This window comes from Dreissena polymorpha, chromosome 1 (genome assembly GCF_020536995.1).
Source record: "Dreissena polymorpha isolate Duluth1 chromosome 1, UMN_Dpol_1.0, whole genome shotgun sequence".
NCBI classification, from domain to species: Eukaryota; Metazoa; Mollusca; class Bivalvia; order Myida; family Dreissenidae; genus Dreissena; species Dreissena polymorpha.
Genome location: NC_068355.1, coordinates 165,665,124 through 165,685,113, shown reverse-complemented (window position 1 = coordinate 165,685,113; position 19,990 = coordinate 165,665,124). Strand labels below are relative to the sequence as shown.

The window sequence follows — 19,990 nt, the reverse complement described above, 5'->3', positions numbered from 1 at the left end:
TTCCAGGAAAATATTTAAGAATATAGCATCATAAAGTTAATATTTCAGATCATCATCGCGCAAATACAGGAAGAAGCAGCAATAATGGGTGAAAAAGATCCATATTACATAGCTTGGTTATTTATGTGACTGCTCAAAATCAAAAATCAAAAAATTAATCGAACAAGAAACGCCCGTCAGAGAGAAAATATCACAAAAAGTTAAACGCTTTAAACCCGATGACCTATGAATGTGACCTAACACAGTGAATGTGTGTCGTAATATAGAAGCGATGGCACGATGACGTCCAAAAAATCAATGTAGCCCAGCACAGTGAAAGAATGCCGTATGACGGAATTTAGAAGCGATGACGTAAAAAATCCAAGATAATTAAAGGGGCGGTACTGTAAAGTAAAACATAAAATTATTAAAGTGGCAGTACTGTAAAATCGAATTACCAATAAAACCAGCTATAACGATTATTATTTAAGAATCAAACATATTAAATGGGCATTCGATTAATAATTCCAAATTTTAAGACAATAAAGATATAGTGAATCGAAAACCAACAAGCATGTGTTTTAAAGTACTTTAATATCATATCCTTTTGATAAAAATTAGTTCATTAAATTGAAAAGATTACAATTAACATTTTCTTTAAAATATTTTAATTTGCGAACACGCATCAAAACATTATATTTTGAATCACCATTCTATGAGTGAAATTTAGCGAATTTACTTCGTTGGTTATGATACAAAGAACCTTGTTTAAGCAATTTTTTCGTTAACATACGATTACGATCATTAAAATATTTAATACATGAACATGTTCTGGCGTAACGTACCAACTGCGAAATGTGAATAATATAGGGTGGACCTTTAAGGAATTTTTGAATTAAAATATCTTTTGGTATATGCAAAAGAGGTATTATCATGTATGTTAGAAAAATCCTTGTTATTATTATTCAGGATTTATTGAAATATGGCTATTTGAAGTCAAAGATGCAGGGATTTGTCCCCTAATTAGCACTTTATATACACATTTCTTAAAAGGTATGCCAGTGATAAAGTTTTTGCACGAAAAAAATATAAACCAATGTCCCCCCGAGAAACATATCCGCCAGGGTGTCTTAAAAAAAAATCGTATTGGTGGAGAAATTCGACTTTACATTCAATATGTTGATGAAAAAAATGATATGACTCGATGCCGTGCGAAAGATGTCAATATATGACAAAAGTGCATTTCATTTATAAACTTAAAAGCTCACTCTTACAGCTGATTTATGCGCTTTGTAAATATGTGTACCAAAAGTAATTGTAATACATCAAGTCATTCCTTATTTATCATCTAGACAATGTTGCAACCGATAAACTGTCATGCCGTCGAATCGACAAACCTCTTCATGTCGTTTGCTGAAGTGTAAAAATACACTTTCCTTTTTCAAGTTCATACTTCATTTCAAGTAAAATGGAGCATGTACTATGGGTTTAACAAAAGTTTCAAAATAAAGGCCATGTATTGCATAAAGCAATACCATTTTCAATTACAAGTTGTTACTGTCAACATCATAACTAACAATAGAACAGTTAACTATTTATGTATAAAGCACACTATTAAATAACTTATTAAATAAAATTAATATGCTATGCCCCATAGAAGTGTCCCACCGTATAAAATCATTATTGTTTTAATGAGTTAAAATTTGTACACAAATACAGTATTCATTCTGAACAGTATATAGCTTTTTGTCATGTATTTGTCGATGATCCGTAAATTGTTCATGGAAAAATGTCAATAATTTTTTATTGGTTGTATTTAAAATTTTAACAAAAAATGCGCAAAATAGACAACAGCCAATGCAAAAAAAGATGTTGTCTCGTTGACAGGTAATTTAATTGACTATATATAGTGTATGGTATAGCGTTAAAAAACTTTATTAGTTTCTTCATGATCGAGTTGTGTAACTAATATAGAAAACGCAATTCTGCATTCCTATATTTTTCGAAATAGCCCATGCACATTGACAATATTGTTTACGATATAAAACAAAATATAGATAGGCATTTAAATTATATAGTAATGTAATTGAGTCAAAATTTTGTAAATTGCACGTTCTCATTTACGCAGAGTTTTGGGTATTGTTTATAAATAGGAAAATACAATTTCTTCATTCGGACTAATGGCGGGAAATTTTGCAGGATTTTATTAGACAATTTACTATAATCGATAGAGGTAAACATCTGGGTTAGACAGCTTCGTATACAAATGTGTTATTACAAACAATGGACATACATGTACAAACATTGCACGAATGTTATCATCATACGTTCAAAATAAATCAAGAATTGTTTTTAATTATCAGTGTTTAAGATTTTCTATTCATTATATGTAAGGAAGCGGCATAACGAGTTTCCTAGAAACTGGATTAACAAAATTATATCTGACTTTCAATTCCGTCACAAAACATTTAAGAACACTAGCGACTTTATCTTTATACTTAGTTATCAACAGGGTTAAAACTGTGGTCGAAAGTTTTATTGAATTTATATGAATTATCGTTATAAGATGGTGTGTTAATGATGTTTGCTATTAGACTTTAAGCCCGTACCCAGGCCTTGTGGACCGCCCCAAAGCTTGGTGTCGAGTTAGGATTATTTTTTAAATTGGCCTACTGCAAATTGTTCTCTCATGTTCTCTCTCGCCCACAGTACACATTTCCTCAATACACCGGTGAGTATGTTCTCTCTCGCCCACAGTACACATTTCCTCAATAAACCGGTGAGTTTCTTTGCTCAAGTCCAAGACACATAATTTTGCCGAAAAATCAATGGACTGGAACGAAACTCATAATCAATCTGAAAGTCTGTAAGTCATGTAGGTAGACTCATACACCAAATAGCAGGTCGATATCTTAAAGCGTTAAGCAAATAAGTATAGAAAAAGAAATGCTTGAAGGACAGACAGACGGACAGTTCGACTGTTTTAAAAGGTCATACAAATAAAATCGTGTTAATCCTCAAATTAAATGCAATATTATAGTCGTTTATATAACAAACAACTTAAACAAGTACACATATGCTTTATTCTTGGTCAATATGTATAAAACAACGGGACCTTGTAAAATGACATTATTACCTCATGATTGTCAAGAAAGGAATCACTGATCTATTGCGCTTTCTTTATTGGGTAGAACTGTCGGTCAATATATAACGTTTCATACAACATTTTGCCCATATGTTTATTTTTTATTAAAAAATATATTGATATAAAACAAAATAAGTGGTTATTCGACATATTTTTAATTACAAATTATGAGAATGGTTAGTTTACCGCGTGAAGGTAAATAAAAAATGTGCTTATTGTTTAGCATAACATCGCGCATAGCAATGAACGTTTACTGCACACATTGTAAAGTCCACGGTCTCAACGAAGGTTAAATTTCGTCGTGTCGAGGATATCAGATACACATACAATTATATCATACTCTCAATACTGCAACATACGCTATAAGATTACTATCGTAATTATGCTATTGACGCGGATGATTAAAATTATAACAATTACGTCGTTTTTGTCATTTAAATTGGACAATGCATAGTCTAGGAATAAATCGTGTATTTATATAATTGTATTTGATTTAATTTTAAACCTGTTTACATATTTAAACTAAGTAAATCTCAAACATATTGAATAGGAGCACCGTTTTTCAACTTTCAAATGTTAATATATGTAGTGCTGCAACAAACGCCAAAAACCGTATTGCAATATATTGTCAGTTCAAAAACCCGTATTGCAATATATCGCAATATACTGCTGGCTTGTACCAAAATTATAACTTGCCAATTACCCGATAATCCCGTATATTCCAGTTTTAAAGCAAATTTTGGTAAATATTTACTATATACCGGTAAATGTGCTCAAGAATAACAAGAAACACAAACATTCGCAACTTTTCTTAAGCATCAAATACAATTTGGCATTTGTTACTATGCAAAGATGTGATGAAATAACGTCCAACCCGGGCGTTTTTTTTTTCCACTGAACATGCGTAATTCACCTGACGTGATGTTCCCATTTTATACAACACAAAATACACCCATACTTTCCATGCGACGCCCTACATGTCTGTATAATTTTCGCGCGCTTTTTATTGAGACAAAGGATAAAGCACTTTTATTTGACGCTATAATTTTTTATTGTCGCATTAGCATTAAAATTTTGAAGCGTATTTCCGAAATTTGGATTACAAATTTAATAATGCTCAATTCAGAATCGAACGAAACATTTACAGCTGTGCGCAATTAACTCAACGATAATCTGTTCAAAAGCATCGAACGAATGCTCCGATGTAACAACGTTACTCCGTATAATATACTTTTCAGAATGCTATTTTTACGAAAAAAAAATATTTACAATGCTTTGTTTTGTTTACCTTGTTATCATTATTTCGGATGGCTTTTCTGGACGAAATGTGAATTAATTTTGTAAAATTTTCCTACCAGTATGATGAAAATCGTATCGCAATACAATATGCCGATTGCGTATTGCGAAATATACCGATATACCGGTATATTGTTGCAGCACTAAATATATGGGTGTCAACAATCAAAACATGTTTTCAACAAATATACCTCTCCCCAACTTTACTCAATTAAGTGCTTAAACTGAGCCCCGACACACACACCACCCACAGAGTTAAGCAAAACAACAAATCCATTTATGGGTGATGAGGCTGGCTGGAGGAGGTATATTATGTAAAACAACATAACACTACTGCAAAAACCTCTCCATATTTATAATCTATAAATAACAATTGTATACGTTATCCTTTGTTAAGATGGTAAGATATTGTTTGTTCACGGTTGGGGTATTCGTATATGATGATTTGTAAAGCTACTGCATTTCTAAGCATAGTTTGTGTACATATTCAATTCATGTTACAAGCCCCTGCATTATATACCTTTTACCTGTGAACCGTTACATAGTCTTCCGTTTCTCCCATGTAGCCAGCCTGCGAATTGATATGATGGTAGGTGTACGTTTTCTCATGGTATCGTCCAGAATCGATCTCGTCTACGAACCGACCATCCGAACAAACAACCGAAAGACAAAGACAGACATAGGAAAAGCCTATCAATTCCGTTTTTAGGTCGACTTTTCGAAGAAAAATGAGAGCTGTACTACTCGCCCCGGCGTCGCCGTTGGTTAAAGTTTTTTTTATAAAGTCAAATAACTGTAACACCATCAAAGATAATTAACTCAAATTTGGAATAATTCTTTATGGCAACAAGACAAATCTCAAGTTGCATAACTCTGTCAGCATTATTTTTAGAGTTATGCCCCTTTTTATACTTAGAAAATTGAAAATTTGGTTAAGTTTTGTGTTTAGGTCCACTTTATTCCTAAAGTATCAAAGCTATTTTTTTTACTTTCGACACTTACTAACTATCATAAGGGGAGTTATGTGACTCTGACTGACATTTTGACAGAATTATGGCCAAAATTGAAAATTTGGTTAAGTTTTGTGTTTTGGTCCATTTTACTCCTAAAATATCATAGCTATTACTTTCAGACTTGGAATACTAGCTAACGATCACAAGGGGACTGTACAGGACAAGTTGCATAACTCTGGTTGGCATGTTGACGGAATTATGGCCCTTTTTTGACTAAGTAACTTTGAATATTTTGTTAAATTTTGTGTTATTATGCACTGTACTTCTAAAGTATCAAGACTATTGCTTTCAATTCAAAAAGTTTCTTACTATCATGAGCGTACTGTACCTGGCAAGTTGAATTTGACCTTGACCTTTGAATGACCTTGAATCTCAAGGTCAAATAAATAAATTTTGCTTAAATTGATATAACTTCTTTATTTAGGATTAGATTTGATTCATACGTTGACAAAACAACGCTTACCTGACATAACACAATGGACTCCACCCAAACCATCCCCCAGGCCCCACCCCAGAATCCCCCCCCCAAAAAAAAAGATTTTTTTCATTTCCTTTTTTATGCCCCCGGTAGCAGTTGAAATGTCCGTCTGTCTGTGCATCCGTCCGTCCGAAAACTGTAACATTGGTCATAACTTTTGCAATATTGAAGATAGCAACTTGATATTTGGCACGGATGTGTATCTCATGGAGCTGCACACTTTAAGTGGTGGAAGATCAAGGTTAAGGTGGTCCTTAAAGGTCACATGTCAAATATATTGCGTCTGTTCGTCCGTCCGAAAACTTTAACATTGACAATAGCGACTCGATATTTGGCATGCATGCGTATCTCATGGAGCTGCACATTTTGAGTGGTGAAAGGTCTAGGTCATCCTTCAAGGTCAAAGGTCATATTTTGCAATATTGAATATAGCAACTTGATATTTGGCATGCATGTGTATCTCATGAAGCTGAACATTTTGTGTGGAATAAGGTTAGGTTCAAGGTCATCCTTCAAGGTCAAAGGTCAAGGTCAAATTTTGCAATGGTCAAATTTTGCAATAATGAAGAAAGCAACTTGATATTTGGCATGCACGAGTATCTCTTGGAGCTACACATTTTTAGGGTAAAAGGTTAAGGTCATCCTTCAAGGTCAAGGTCAAAGGTAAATTTTTGCAATATTGAAGATAGCAGCTCGATATTTGGCATGCATGCGTATCTCATAGAGCTGCATATTTTGAGTGGTGAAAGATCAATGTCATCCTTCAAGGTCAACGGTCAAGGTCAAATGTCAAATTTTGCAATATTGAAGATAGCAACTCCATATTTGGCATGCATGCGTATCTCATGGAGCTGCACATTTTGAGTGGTGAAAGGTCAAGGTTATCCTTCAAGGTCAAAGGTGAAGATCAAAGGTTAAATTTTGCAATATTGAAGATAGCAACTCGATAGTTGGCATGCATGCGTATTTCATGTAGCTGCACATTTGAGTGGTGAAAGGTCGAGATTATCCTTCAAGGTCAAAGATCAAGGTCATATGTCAAATTTTGAGATATTGCAGATAGCAACTTGATATTTGGCATGCATGCGTATCTCATGGAGCTGCACATTTTGAGTGGTGAAAGGGTATGGTCATTCCTCAAGGTAAAAGGTCAAATTTTGAAAGACCGACGATAGCTACTCGATATTTGGTATGCATGCGTATCTCATGGAGCTGCACATTTTGAGTGGTAAAAGGTCCAGGTCAAGGTCATTCTTCAAGGTCTTAGGTCAAATATATGGCTTCAAAGCGGCGCAGTAGGGGGTATTGTGTTTCATGAACACAGTTCTTACAACACTTACAACACTTACCTGACATACCACAATGTACTCCATCCAAACCATCCACCAGGCTCCACTCCAGAATCCCCCCGCCCGAATTTTTTATATTTTTTTGTTCGTTTATTTTTCTTCTTATTTTTGAAATATCATCTAATAAATGACCACGCTCCCACATTATTCCCCCTATCCACCCCACACACAAAAAGATTTTTTTGAAAAATGTTTTTAAAAAATACACACGTACTTATGAGTTATGTTTAAGATTTTATTTTTGAAAGACCGTTCATCAATCACACCCAAGTTATTGCTATCAAACTTGAAATATAATCTTATTAGTTTAATTTATGTCTTTACAAATGTTCAATAAATTGTGGAAAATACACCTGAACTCAGAATTGTCTATGATGTTCCAGTTCTTTAAAACATAAGCGATCAATATGTTTCAATTATGGTCCTCTTCTAGTTAGAATATGACTATACTACATTGACCTTATTGAATATAAACAATTTCCCCATTATACTGGCAAGCGATACTAACATTAGTATGATTTTAACAATTTTGAGGCAACATTTCGTTTAAGAATTGTCTACGCTTATATTTTGTCCTACTTCAAATCCTTTGAACACACGTGTTTATACAAAAAGAGTTGAGGAAATTTATATATATTTTTAATCAAGGTTAAGGTCTTAGAGAACCCTGTCATGTATCAAAATGACATCATAAAAATATGTCAAGTGTAATGCTGGATGATATAAAATTTAATGGTAGAAACCATAGTCTTAAGTTTAATGAGTACAATCGCGAATATTTTGGTGACTCAAATGCTGTGATGGTTGTCGATTGCGAATCGACCTTCATCATCAGCATGGAGTCCCTACGTCGCCAATGTCCCGCCGCTTACAAATTGACATCTCGGAAGGGTGGGGCCATCGTAGCAACGGTGTGAATGTCGATAGCCCTACTTTTTCCAATTTATCTCCTCTCGCTCCAGCAGCAACTAGCTGGAGGTTCGCTCTGCAGCTTGGCTCAGTTTCCGGATGGTCAGATAAATATCCATGCCAGTGTACCCGGCTTCTGGCATCGGTCGACACACTGATTGTACACAAAACTCACAAGCGCCTACTTCTATGAGAAAAAACTTAGTACGCCAGTCTCCTTACTTGCAAGCTTCTAACAGCTCTATGCCCTGGCCTTTTTCTTCACGTTAGCCTCATCGCATCTGGTTTCGAAATGTGCAATTAACTCTATCACGATGAGTCCATCAACCGTATGCTTTATATATCCGTGTCGGATATTTCTTTCTTTCAGATGCGTTTAAGTCGTGCCTAAAAGAGTTATAATGTGTAATACTGTGTCTTAACCATAAATTAATTGCGCCATTTATTATGACGTATTCGGCGCTAAGTAGTTGGTTAGGCAAGCCACCAACTAGTTTAAGCCATAATGTGGTTTTTACAACTCTGTATGCTCGTTTTTATTTGAATTGCGATTGCATTGTTCTAGGAATATTTAACTTATATATTATTTATATCGACTTCACCAGAATAAGATTATGCTAATTTATACAAACTGGACTACAAGTACAGAGGTTGAGAATTCAAAATGTCATTAAATGTTATCAAACAAATCCATAGATTTTAGATAACACAAAATTAGTCTTTTCTTTATCACGTAATTATATTCTCGATTAAACTACCAGCTAATTATTCAATCAATTGGGGTCTGGAATACATGCGTCACTGTCAAATTTAGGGAAAACATGTTATGTTTTTCTTTACTTTTATTTAAGTAAATAAAAACGCATTAATATGTATTGCGTTGATTATTCATAAAAAATTACTAATAACTGGCATGTGTTTACATATAGTAATTCAAGCCCCAACCTCCAAAACATATCGCATATACATGTTATAAAAACACCGGCTGACATACGCTATTACCATGTATTTACAAAGTCAGCAATCTACGAATGTACGTTATTTTCACAATACAATTGACTAGTATTAAACGTATTGATATAAAGAGCCCACCTCCGATAGTGACATTCTATCCGATTTAGCGAGGACATATGTTATAAAACATAATCGACTAAATTCTGTATTTATCAGAAATTCTCATTTCATCGTGTTTACAAAATTGTCATTTTGTGGAAAATCATGAAATTTCTTGCCGGCTAATAAAAATGGGTTTTCAGTAAGTGATATTACTGTTAAAGCGCAATTTTAAAAGTCTTATTATAGATGAACTTCATACGCTTGGCGTTAGTTCACAACTCATCATTTATGTTATTGATCCCATTTGCAATAGTTACCCCAGAGAACACATAATGTAGCAAATGTCGCCGCACTGGCTGCGATATACAGGGTCACATTTACCGACCAAGGGACATCCCTTGACTCCTGCTCTCTGTAAACACGCAAACACACTTCCGGATTTTGTGTCCGGGCCTGTAAATATGTGTTATACCCGTAAGAGTAAATATTCGGAACACCTCAGTTCACATCGTACCGCGCCATCCTTCACACTCGTGGACAAATCTCCGTGAGTAGAATTGCTAATACCTTTATATTGTATCAAATATATCAATATAAACATATACAAGATGTCAATGTCGACGGTAATGTATGATTAATTTTCAGGGAGATGCAAATATGTTTATATCTATCGCTAAACAAAATCAGTCAACTGAAACTGAAAGATAATCAATAGATAAATAATTTGTTTAAGGAATTTTAAAATTCGATACCTATTTAGAGGTTTAACAGTTACCAACATCTAGAATTGCAATAACCCGTCTTTGAGAATATGTCCATATTCTTGTTAAGAAGTTATTTCAGTGCCAAGTGCCTGTATACATTCTATATAAAAATGCAAACACTGTTTATTTAATGTACACATAGAACACAATATGTTAACAAATAATATTTAAAACATCCCAACAAAAATATAACGATATTCCTAGATTTATTATTAAAGCTTAACCGCTTAGATTCTAAATATGCTACTTATAGGTTGATTCATTTAATAAGTTATTACTATTCTTTTTCGTAATTGATACAATGTTAAGATCGATCAACACTTTTAAAATCGTTACACAATCTTACTTAATTTTAACTACAGTTGTAGTGTTTTAAATTGTGTTCGATATAAATTGTTTGAATTGTTTAAATACTTGTTTAATTAGTTGATTGCCATCGACCACTGTGTTGTACTAACTGTTATAATGGCTACTTAGATTCGAGTATTTTATACGGGCAAAAGCCCGCGAAGCGGGCTTTGACCGTTCATACATATGGGAATTTAGACATTACATAAGAATACCACATATGGATACGTCTCAAAAAAATTTGCCACGCGACATATATTTTCGCGATGCTATTTATGAACTTGAACAAATCAAAAACACTTGGACATATGCTAAATCACATGTAAATACATACCTCAGAAAAAGTGATATCAATGACATCATAATTGTGTAGCGTATCGCACTAAATATTCTCGCATTATTTGTTTTTTTCGCAACCGTTCCAGAATTAGGTCATTACTCAATTATCTCCCCTGAATGCTCTTCTTCAGTGGGTATAAGCCGAAGACTGGTTCACTACATATAGTAACAGTCTTCACCGAACACAATTTAGGGGAACATAACCCGTCTTTAATATATTGCCGAATCTCCGATTTCTGTCGAATTTATTTGCTTTGATCTTTTCGATATCTTATTGTTATAATTATCCTGACAAATCACAAACGCTTGTTAAAAAATTATTTGTTTTAAACACTATAGTTGGCATCTCTATTCTTCAAGTATTCTCGCGGTATTTCAATAACGACACCCTACTGTTTATGTATCAGAATTTGTGACGCATTTTCCATTCGCTCTCAGAAAGAAGTTTTACGTTTGATCATGAGCAATATTCTGGTAAGTTGTCGTTGTTACCCACCAGAAACGCATTTATTCACAAATTTTTAAGATATTCAGATCTAACTTTTTAGTCTTTTAACTTTAATTTTTAAAGTATTTTCACCTCGTCTGCTCGCACTTTACCGATATCCCAAAAGGTTACATATCACTATAAATAGTTTAGGCCTAAAACCACAAAATCCGATACCGTTGGAATTTTCGTACCACAATCTTACGTAAAAAATCTTCCAGATTCGAAATCAACAAAAAACAAGACATTTATAAATTGTCTGCATTATTGATCAAATTTTAAGATATTTGTTGGTTTTCCGTTTTTAGAAGCTGTTCTGCCAAGACAAGAGCTGGGCATTATACAAGCCATTATATCCAGCAAAACTGACAGTTTTGGTTTACAGAAATCAACAAAGGAGGGATTCAAAATTTCCAAGCTATACACACAGTTATTATCTGTGGTGATCTTTATTGGTTCTGTTTGTTTACTTGGATGGAACATGTGTGAACTTTTATAGAACTTTGAAAAGTCTATATATGTCTATCTATAAACAAAAATCAGCTATGGTATAATAAGTTCAGATGTGCAAACAATGTCAAAGGGTTGTTAAATTAACAATTTGAAGGCAATTATGCTGAAAAAATATGAAAAGTTTCCATGCAAATTTTGTCTGTATATCGACAAGTGTCTGCCCATAATTGTCAAACTAGTAATACAAAACTTACCACAAGTATGTAAAAGCACTAAGTACCCGTGATCATTTTTAGTAAGATAGTGTAATTCTAAACAGTAGCAAATAGCTTGTTTAGTAAATGCATAATGCAATTAATATGATTTCCGTTCGATTGTGTAATTAATAAATTGGTTGTTACTTGCTAACCCATGATAAATGTTTTATGGCTAGTACAAAACCAGCAATGTTAATTTTGTAAAAGGTAATACAATAACACCACTTTGTAATTTCATATACGTAAATATTCTTGAAATGTAGGTTGATGAGTTTTACTTATTTTGTAACTATTATTTTATGTGCAAATAAATGATGTGAAGTGTTTTGTATATCCACACAATACAACATATCTTTTTATATATGTACTGTATTATGTGTTTTTTGAATGTTTAAATAAAAAAATATGGATGATATAACATGATGCATTCTAATATTTGCATTCAAATTGTAACTGTAGAGCTAAGTGTATGCAGTTTAGACTGTGATTTTAGAATTGCTACAAAATGGCTAGTTTTTTAGTGGCGACACAATTTAAACTATTCAACAATAGTTTGCAAAAGAAAATTAGAAACCTGCAAGATACCTGTATTTATTAACTATTTTAATTGCGAAACAAGTATGTTGTTATGCTGTTACACATAATTATACATTGATAATAAATAAGAAGACAATTAGTGGTGTTAACGTTTCCCAACAGTAGAAATCATTCTTCTGATGAAGTCAGTGATATACAGACGAAAGCTCCAGGTATGGCTTTCAATACGTAGTGTGTGTTATTTGGCAGTCTAAAACTTATTGGATAAAAAAAAATCCTGTCAAATTTGTCAATCAAAATTGATTTGACACATCACATGTACTGTATGCTAAATGCAACTGCTTTAGCAAGCTGTCAAGTTGAATTGAGACATTTAATGAAACAAACTGGTTCCTGGGTAGGACCAGTACTTAGTGTCTATATTACGTACCATGACGTCGAAAGTCTACAAGACCTACTAGGAAGAACGAGAAATGTACTTCGACATACAGTTTTCACCGATCCTTGAGTGTTAGCCAATCAGAAGACACCTTACATCTGTTGCTTTTAGAGATATTTGACATTGAACATAAGTATTATTATTATTTATACCAAATTATGCGACTATCGACCGCTTACTCATAGATATTGTGCGTATTTATTAAACATTATTATTATTATAGTTTATACCAAATTATGCGACTATCGACAGCTAACTCATAGATATTGTGCGTATTTATTGACCTGGCGTGGCGGAATTAACCTCTGACTTATGCAAGTTATGGTTATCACAAAATACGACCAACGGAGAGGTTATAATACATTATTTATCCCGTTAATGCTTGGTAACTGTTTGGTTACCGTTGGGAATTTCCTACACAGTAATGCACTAGGCGGTCGTGATTCTCCGCCCTGCATGAACAATAAATACTCACAATATGCTGAATAATTTTAATTTTAAAAAGGTAACAATTGAATCTTCTTCAAATTTGTATATAATCTATTTCAATGCATTAAATACTTGAAACTTCTATGTGTTGTTTTTTTGCCATTCTGATATTTTTATTCATTTTGTCCTCAATTAAAAAAGAGATTTTAAACATTTATTATGAATAAATCTGAAGGAAAAGCGGCTCAAGAGACTAGTGTTTTGATTGGCTGTTCAAAAAATGTGTACGTCGAAGTACAAACATGTATGTCGAAGTACAAATTGTACTTTGACGTACAAATATATACTTCGAAGTGTATTTTATATTTATGTCGACGTACAATTATTGTACTTTGACGTACATTTCTCTTTTTAACTTGTAGGTCTTCTTGACTTTCAACCCAAATGGTACGCCATAGTATGTCTTTAGGGTTATCTAAAGAATGCTCCCACTTAAGAGATCAATACAGAGACCTCCCAGTGACTAAGCCAGTTAGCAGACACCCCATCCACTATACCACAGACACCGAACCAGCTATAAATTCCTGTGGCTAGAAAACAAAAAAATATAAGATGCTAGATCTTTAAGCTTGGAACATGTAACTTGTTTTAAGATTGATTTTTTTTGGATGCATTACTTAATTATTGCAACAATTATAATATTTTGAACACAATCATGTCAATATATTTATTAAAAATACATAGTTATCAAAAAAACTTTAAAAGCTTTTGCCCGTAAATTAGGTAGCACCTATAATCATATTATCCAATAAATTCATCCAATCGGTATTCTTCATTATGTACCACGTGACCGTCCAATATATTCCGGTATTGGATCCAAAAAGTCTGTATTTTTTCCATATTGGACAGTTGAGAACAAGTGCACTAAGCAATTGTTTTATAACGATAAAAGCCGTTACCGAGAAAAAGTATCCGAATGTACTATAATCGACTCACACGGGCACTTGTCTTAAAAATAGCATACCGTAGATGTAATTAAAGCATTTTAAAATCAAAATTAAAATGAAACAAAGAGCTGAAGAAAGGGATATAGAATAGAAAGCTTATTAGACGTTCAAACTGTACAATACGTGATATATTTGGACTCGCACACAGTTTGACGTCATATTGCTCGTCCAATATGACGTCAAACTGTGTGCTCGTCTAAATATATCTCCGTATTGTACAATGAAACGTCTAATAACCTTAAAATATTCGAGAGATACAAATTATGTGCAAATCTTTTTGCTAGTCGAATACATGTTCCTTAATTTTGTTTTTAATAACTATATCAATACGTTCACTTGGTACCACTATTAGCCTCTAAACACCAACATACAATGCTCATGGTTTTCGACCACAGATCGATCCTTACCCTATTTTAGTGTTTGCAATAGGTACTGTTTTTTTGTTTATCCTATAGTCCCACCACAGCGTAGAATTCACAGCGGACTAGATAATTTGACTGCCAAGCAGACTCGCATATTGTTGATAAGATGATATTAAAAAGTGAGAAAACAGTTCCAATGGATGTCAATAGATTAGAATGATAAGAGTGATATTTTGTTATATGTTTAAACATATATTTGTATGTTTATATGTTAACTGTCTGAAATACAAGTAGGTTTGTATATTTACTGTATTTTGATGCTAACAAAAAAACAAAAACAAACACACTGTAAATACGTGTTGCATGAGTTTTCTCATGATACTTCATTTTGCAACGGCTATGTTCAATACAATTAAGTTTTTAAATACGCTTAGATATTGTTTACATTTATTGCCTTCCCGAAGTTTTAATATTCGAATACGTTGTAAACCGATTATTCTAATACGAATATTTTTTATCCGTCCTTATTCAAGTGTAAAGGCTAATTTCGAAATAAGGTCAAAATTCTAAACATAATATAAAGCAAGTGTATTTTTATGCTTTATTTGTTACGAAAGGTTATGATGAAATGTTTGCCTCGTATTGTAAGCCTTTTGGAGACGAGTTTTCGGAGATGAGCTAGTTATCCTTTAATATGTTACTTTTTGAGGCTTGACAAACAAAATACCAGCGTCTTTATGTTGTCAACAAAACCAAAAACCCATTTCTTGTGCAGTGTATGAATCCGGTATATGTTGAGGGTATCTTAACGATAATTTAAAAAGAAGTGAATTGATCGGTACACAAATGTAAATAACTCCCTATAGGTTTAATATGCAAAACAATACTTCTTTAATCCGCTTCTCTTCTTAAAATGTTCAAACTTCCTGGATATAATAGTGTTTATACTTCTAAAAGGAGACTTTTTAGTTGAAGAACAAAATGGACATCATCTTGATGACATTTTCAAGATTTACAAAGTGCGTGATAGTATTAAATCATTAATCTGGAACCTTTAAAAGCTGTTTTTACTTAATGCTGAAAACTATTGTTTAAAAAACACCTTCGGGACCTAACATGCTTAGTAGTCTTATAATTCTTAAATATTTTTTTCATTATATTGTCAACAATAAACAATAATAAATGTCATTAAACACAGTCTTATGTTCTTAAATAAGTCATCTGTAATGCTCTTAAACGGATGCCTTGCTTCGTTAGTAGAGGTGGGAGCGGTATGAGGGTCGTAGATGAGCTAGTAGAGGTGGCAGCGGTATGGAGGGTCGTAGATGAGCTAGTAGAGGTGGGAGCGGTGGGAGCGGTATGAGGGTCGTAGATGAGCTAGTAGAGGTGGCAGCGATATGGACGGTCGTAGATGAGCTAGTAGAGGTGGGAGCGGTGGGAGCGGTATGAGGGTCGTAGATGAGCTAGTAGTGGTGGCAGCGGTATGAGGGTCGTAGATGAGCTAGTAGAGGTGGGAGCGGTGGGAGCGGTATGAGGGTCGTAGATGTACTAGTAGTGGTAGGAGCGGCATGCGGATCGTAGATGAGCTAGTAGAGGTGGCAGCGGTGTGAGGGTCGTAGATATGCTAGTAGAGGTGGGAGTGGTGGGAGCGGTATGAGGGTCGTAGATGAGCTAGTAGTGGTGGGAGCGGTATGAGGGTCGTAGATGAGCTAGAAGTGGTGGGAGTGGTGGGAGCAGTATGAGGGTCGTAGATGAGCTAGTCGTGGTGGGAGCGGTATGAGGGTCGTAGATGAGCTAGAAATGGTGGGAAGTGGGAGCGGTATGAGGGTCGTAAATGAGCTAGTAGTGGTGGGAGCGGTATGAGGGTCGTAGATGAGATAGTAGTAGTGGGAGCGGTATGAGGGTCGTAGATGAGCTAGTTGTGGTGAGAGCGGTGGGAGCGGTATGAGGGTCGTAGATTAGCTAGAAGTGGTGGGAGCGGTGGGAGCGGTATGGAGGGTCGTAGATGAGCTAGTAGTGGTGGGAGCGGTATGAGGGTCGTAGATGAGCTAGTAGTGGTGGGAGCGGTATGAGGGTCGTAGATGAGCCAGTAGATGAGCCAGTAGTGGTGGGAGCGGTATGGAGGGTCGTAGATGAGCTAGTAGTGGTGGGAGCGGTATGGAGGGTCGTAGATGAGCTAGTAGTGGTGGGAGCGGTATGGAGGGTCGTAGATGAGCTAGTAGAGGTGGGAGCGGTATGAGTGTCGTAGATGAGCTAGTAGTGGTGGGAGCGGTATGGAGGGTCGTAGATGAGCTAGTAGTGGTGGGAGCGGTATGGAGGGTCGTAGATGAGCTAGTAGTGGTGGGAGCGGTATGAGGGTCGTAGATGAGCCAGTAGATGAGCCAGTAGTGGTGGGAGCGGTATGGAGGGTCGTAGATAAGCTAGTAGAGGTGGGAGCGGTATGGAGGGTCGTAGATGAGCTAGTAGTGGTGGGAGCGGTATGGAGGGTCGTAGATGAGCTAGTAGTGGTGGGAGCGGTATGGAGGGTCGTAGATGAGCTAGTAGAGGTGGGAGCGGTATGAGGGTCGTAGATGATCTAGTAGAGGTGGGAGCGGTATGAGGGTCGTAGATGAGCTAGTTGTGGTGAGAGCGGTATGGAGGGTCGTAGATGAGCTAGTAGTGGTGGGAGCGGTATGAGGGTCGTAGATGAGCCAGTAGATGAGCCAGTAGTGGTGGGAGCGGTATGGAGGGTCGTAGATGAGCTAGTAGAGGTGGGAGCGGTATGGAGGGTCGTAGATGAGCTAGTAGAGGTGGGAGCGGTATGGAGGGTCGTAGATGAGCTAGTAGTGGTGGGAGCGGTATAGAGGGTCGTAGATGAGCCAGTAGATGAGCCAGTAGTGGTGGGAGCGGTATGGAGGGTCGTAGATGAGCTAGTAGTGGTGGGAGCGGTATGGAGGGTCGTAGATGAGCTAGTAGTGGTGGGAGCGGTATGGAGGGTCGTAGATGAGCCAGTAGATGAGCCAGTAGTGGTGGGAGCGGTATGGAGGGTCGTAGATGAGCTAGTAGTGGTGGGAGCGGTATGGAGGGTTGTAGATGAGCTAGTAGATGAGCCAGTAGTGGTGGGAGCGGTATTGAGGGTCGTAGATGAGCTAGTAGATGAGCCAGTAGTGGTGGGAGCGGTATGGAGGGTCGTAGATGAGCTAGTAGTGGTTGGAGCGGTATGAGGGTCGTAGATGAGCCAGTAGTGGTGGGAGCGGTATGAGGGTCGTAGATGAGCCAGTAGATGAGCCAGTAGTGGTGGGAGCGGTATGGAGGGTCGTAGATGAGCTAGTAGTGGTGGGAGCGGTATGGAGGGTCGTAGATGAGCTAGTAGAGGTGGGAGCGGTATGAGGGTCGTAGATGAGCCAGTAGTGGTGGGAGCGGTATGAGGGTCGAAGATGAGCCAGTAGATGAGCCAGTAGTGGTGGGAGCGGTATGGAGGGTCGTAGATGAGCTAGTAGAGGTGGGAGCGGTATGGAGGGTCGTAGATGAGCTAGTAGTGGTGGGAGCGGTATGAGGGTCGTAGATGAGCCAGTAGTGGTGGGAGCGGTATGGAGGGTCGTAGATGAAGACTCACACTGTTTGAACGATCGAATATAAGTAGCTACTCAAAATCAAACATGTGCTTCCGTGCTTAATATGCAGTTTTACATGTTGAGATATATTTGTTAAAAGCGTTTAACTTATTCATTTACGTTCATTGAGACGATTGTAGAAACCAACAAGGCTATTATATTTAAACCATTTAAAAAAAACTATCGAATCCCTACGAACACTTGTCAGTTACTGTATTTTTATTTGACTCATCTGCATTGACCAGACCACCAAGCTATTAATCGACTTTTTAATGCCGATTTAACAGGATCGGTGGATTAAGAGCAGTGGTACTGCACCAGTTAAATTACTGAAAACAAACCAAGCCAAGTAATATCGTCCGCTCTTTCCCTGTTCCGCCATATGGTATAGCGTGTTAAATGTTCATGCAAAAGCCGTGTAGCAAGACAATTTATCACAATCTCTCAAATGTTTCGCACTTCAGAAGCGAAAAGACGGTTTTATGCAATTATAAATTTAAATAAAAATGTTCAGCCACAAACAAACAACTTGCAATATTTACATCGAGCTTAATGCAGCGGACTATTTTTGTAATGAAATGTATCTGCATTATCATATGTATTTAAGACAAGTATTGCTCAAGATTATTTTATACTTTTATTGAGGCGTGAGAAAAATTATATTCAATCATATCATTTATCATTTAGTAGTATGTAATCTAAGTGTTATCTGTAAAATTATCTTCAACATAAAATTGAACCCATGAATAAATTGACATTACAAATAACTTGTAACATGTTACACATGGAGGTTTATTTACATATTACAGATGACACTTCGTGTATAATGTATGTTATTGCATGGATGCTCGGTTTATGGGGTTGACAATTAAAAATTGTTACGCTAATTGAACCTATTGCTCCAACATTTACTATATTCAGTTGAAATTGTTCTATTTAAAGGGACCTTTTCACGTTTTGATAAATTGACAATATTGTAAAAATAATGTTTCAGATGTGCACATTTTCGCTGTAGTTATGTTTTTGTGCATTGACACATGCTCTAAAATATATATTTTATTCATCTTTTGATGATTCAAAACCCTGAAAATTATTATGCGTTACAAACGCAAAACGATTTTATAATTTGGGGAGTTCTGTAATTATCGTTATAATTTGTGACATGATGAGAATTGCTTATAAAATTATAAATTACATGCAACTAATGAAAGTACGGATGGTCGAGTGGTCTAAGCGGATGACGTTTGCTCCAAGAGTCAATTTTAGCCCAGGTGTGGTTTACTTTTGTTTCGTTCTTCATTTTTTTTTAAGTTTTAAACTGGAACTTTATAGTTCCGATGTTTACATTAATCACTTAATAGCATTAAAAGAAAAAAACTTCAAAACATGCCACAATCTGTGAAAAGATCCCATTAAGTAGGTCAATAAGATAAATATGTTAGACAGTTTAATGGTTAAATAACGGAGCTCTGATATGAAGACACGTTACTAACCTGAGCAGACTGTGACGTTGGTGTAAATATCGCAGAAATCACGGGCCCCTAAAACACGTTTTCCTTTTTATTTGAGTCTTTGTTTTTGTTGCTGGACAATGTATGGCTGTTGTTAACATCCAATATCGTTTTCCAAAAATCCTATCGGGTTGAAATCATTCAAGTCACTACATCCACGCGATTATTTTACTTGTTTCGTTGTCCGATCAAACTAATAACACAATTTGTCGCAGTAACACTGTTATTTAGTGCTCGTA

General features: G+C 35.7%; 2 protein-coding genes across 2 annotated transcripts in view; one reads left to right on the top strand and one right to left on the bottom strand.

Annotated features, from left to right (window-relative positions):
- LOC127859852 (probable glutathione S-transferase 7) overlaps positions 1–19,951 on the bottom strand; it is a 47,321-nt gene extending 27,370 nt beyond the window's left edge. The window contains exon 1 of the mRNA XM_052397408.1: positions 19,734–19,951. The gene's annotated coding sequence lies outside the window, so the exon portion shown is untranslated. The remainder of the gene's footprint in view (positions 1–19,733) is intronic.
- The window catches only part of LOC127859568 (mucolipin-3-like), a 297,009-nt gene that overhangs the window by 260,038 nt on the left and 16,981 nt on the right, over positions 1–19,990 (top strand). The window lies entirely within an intron of this gene.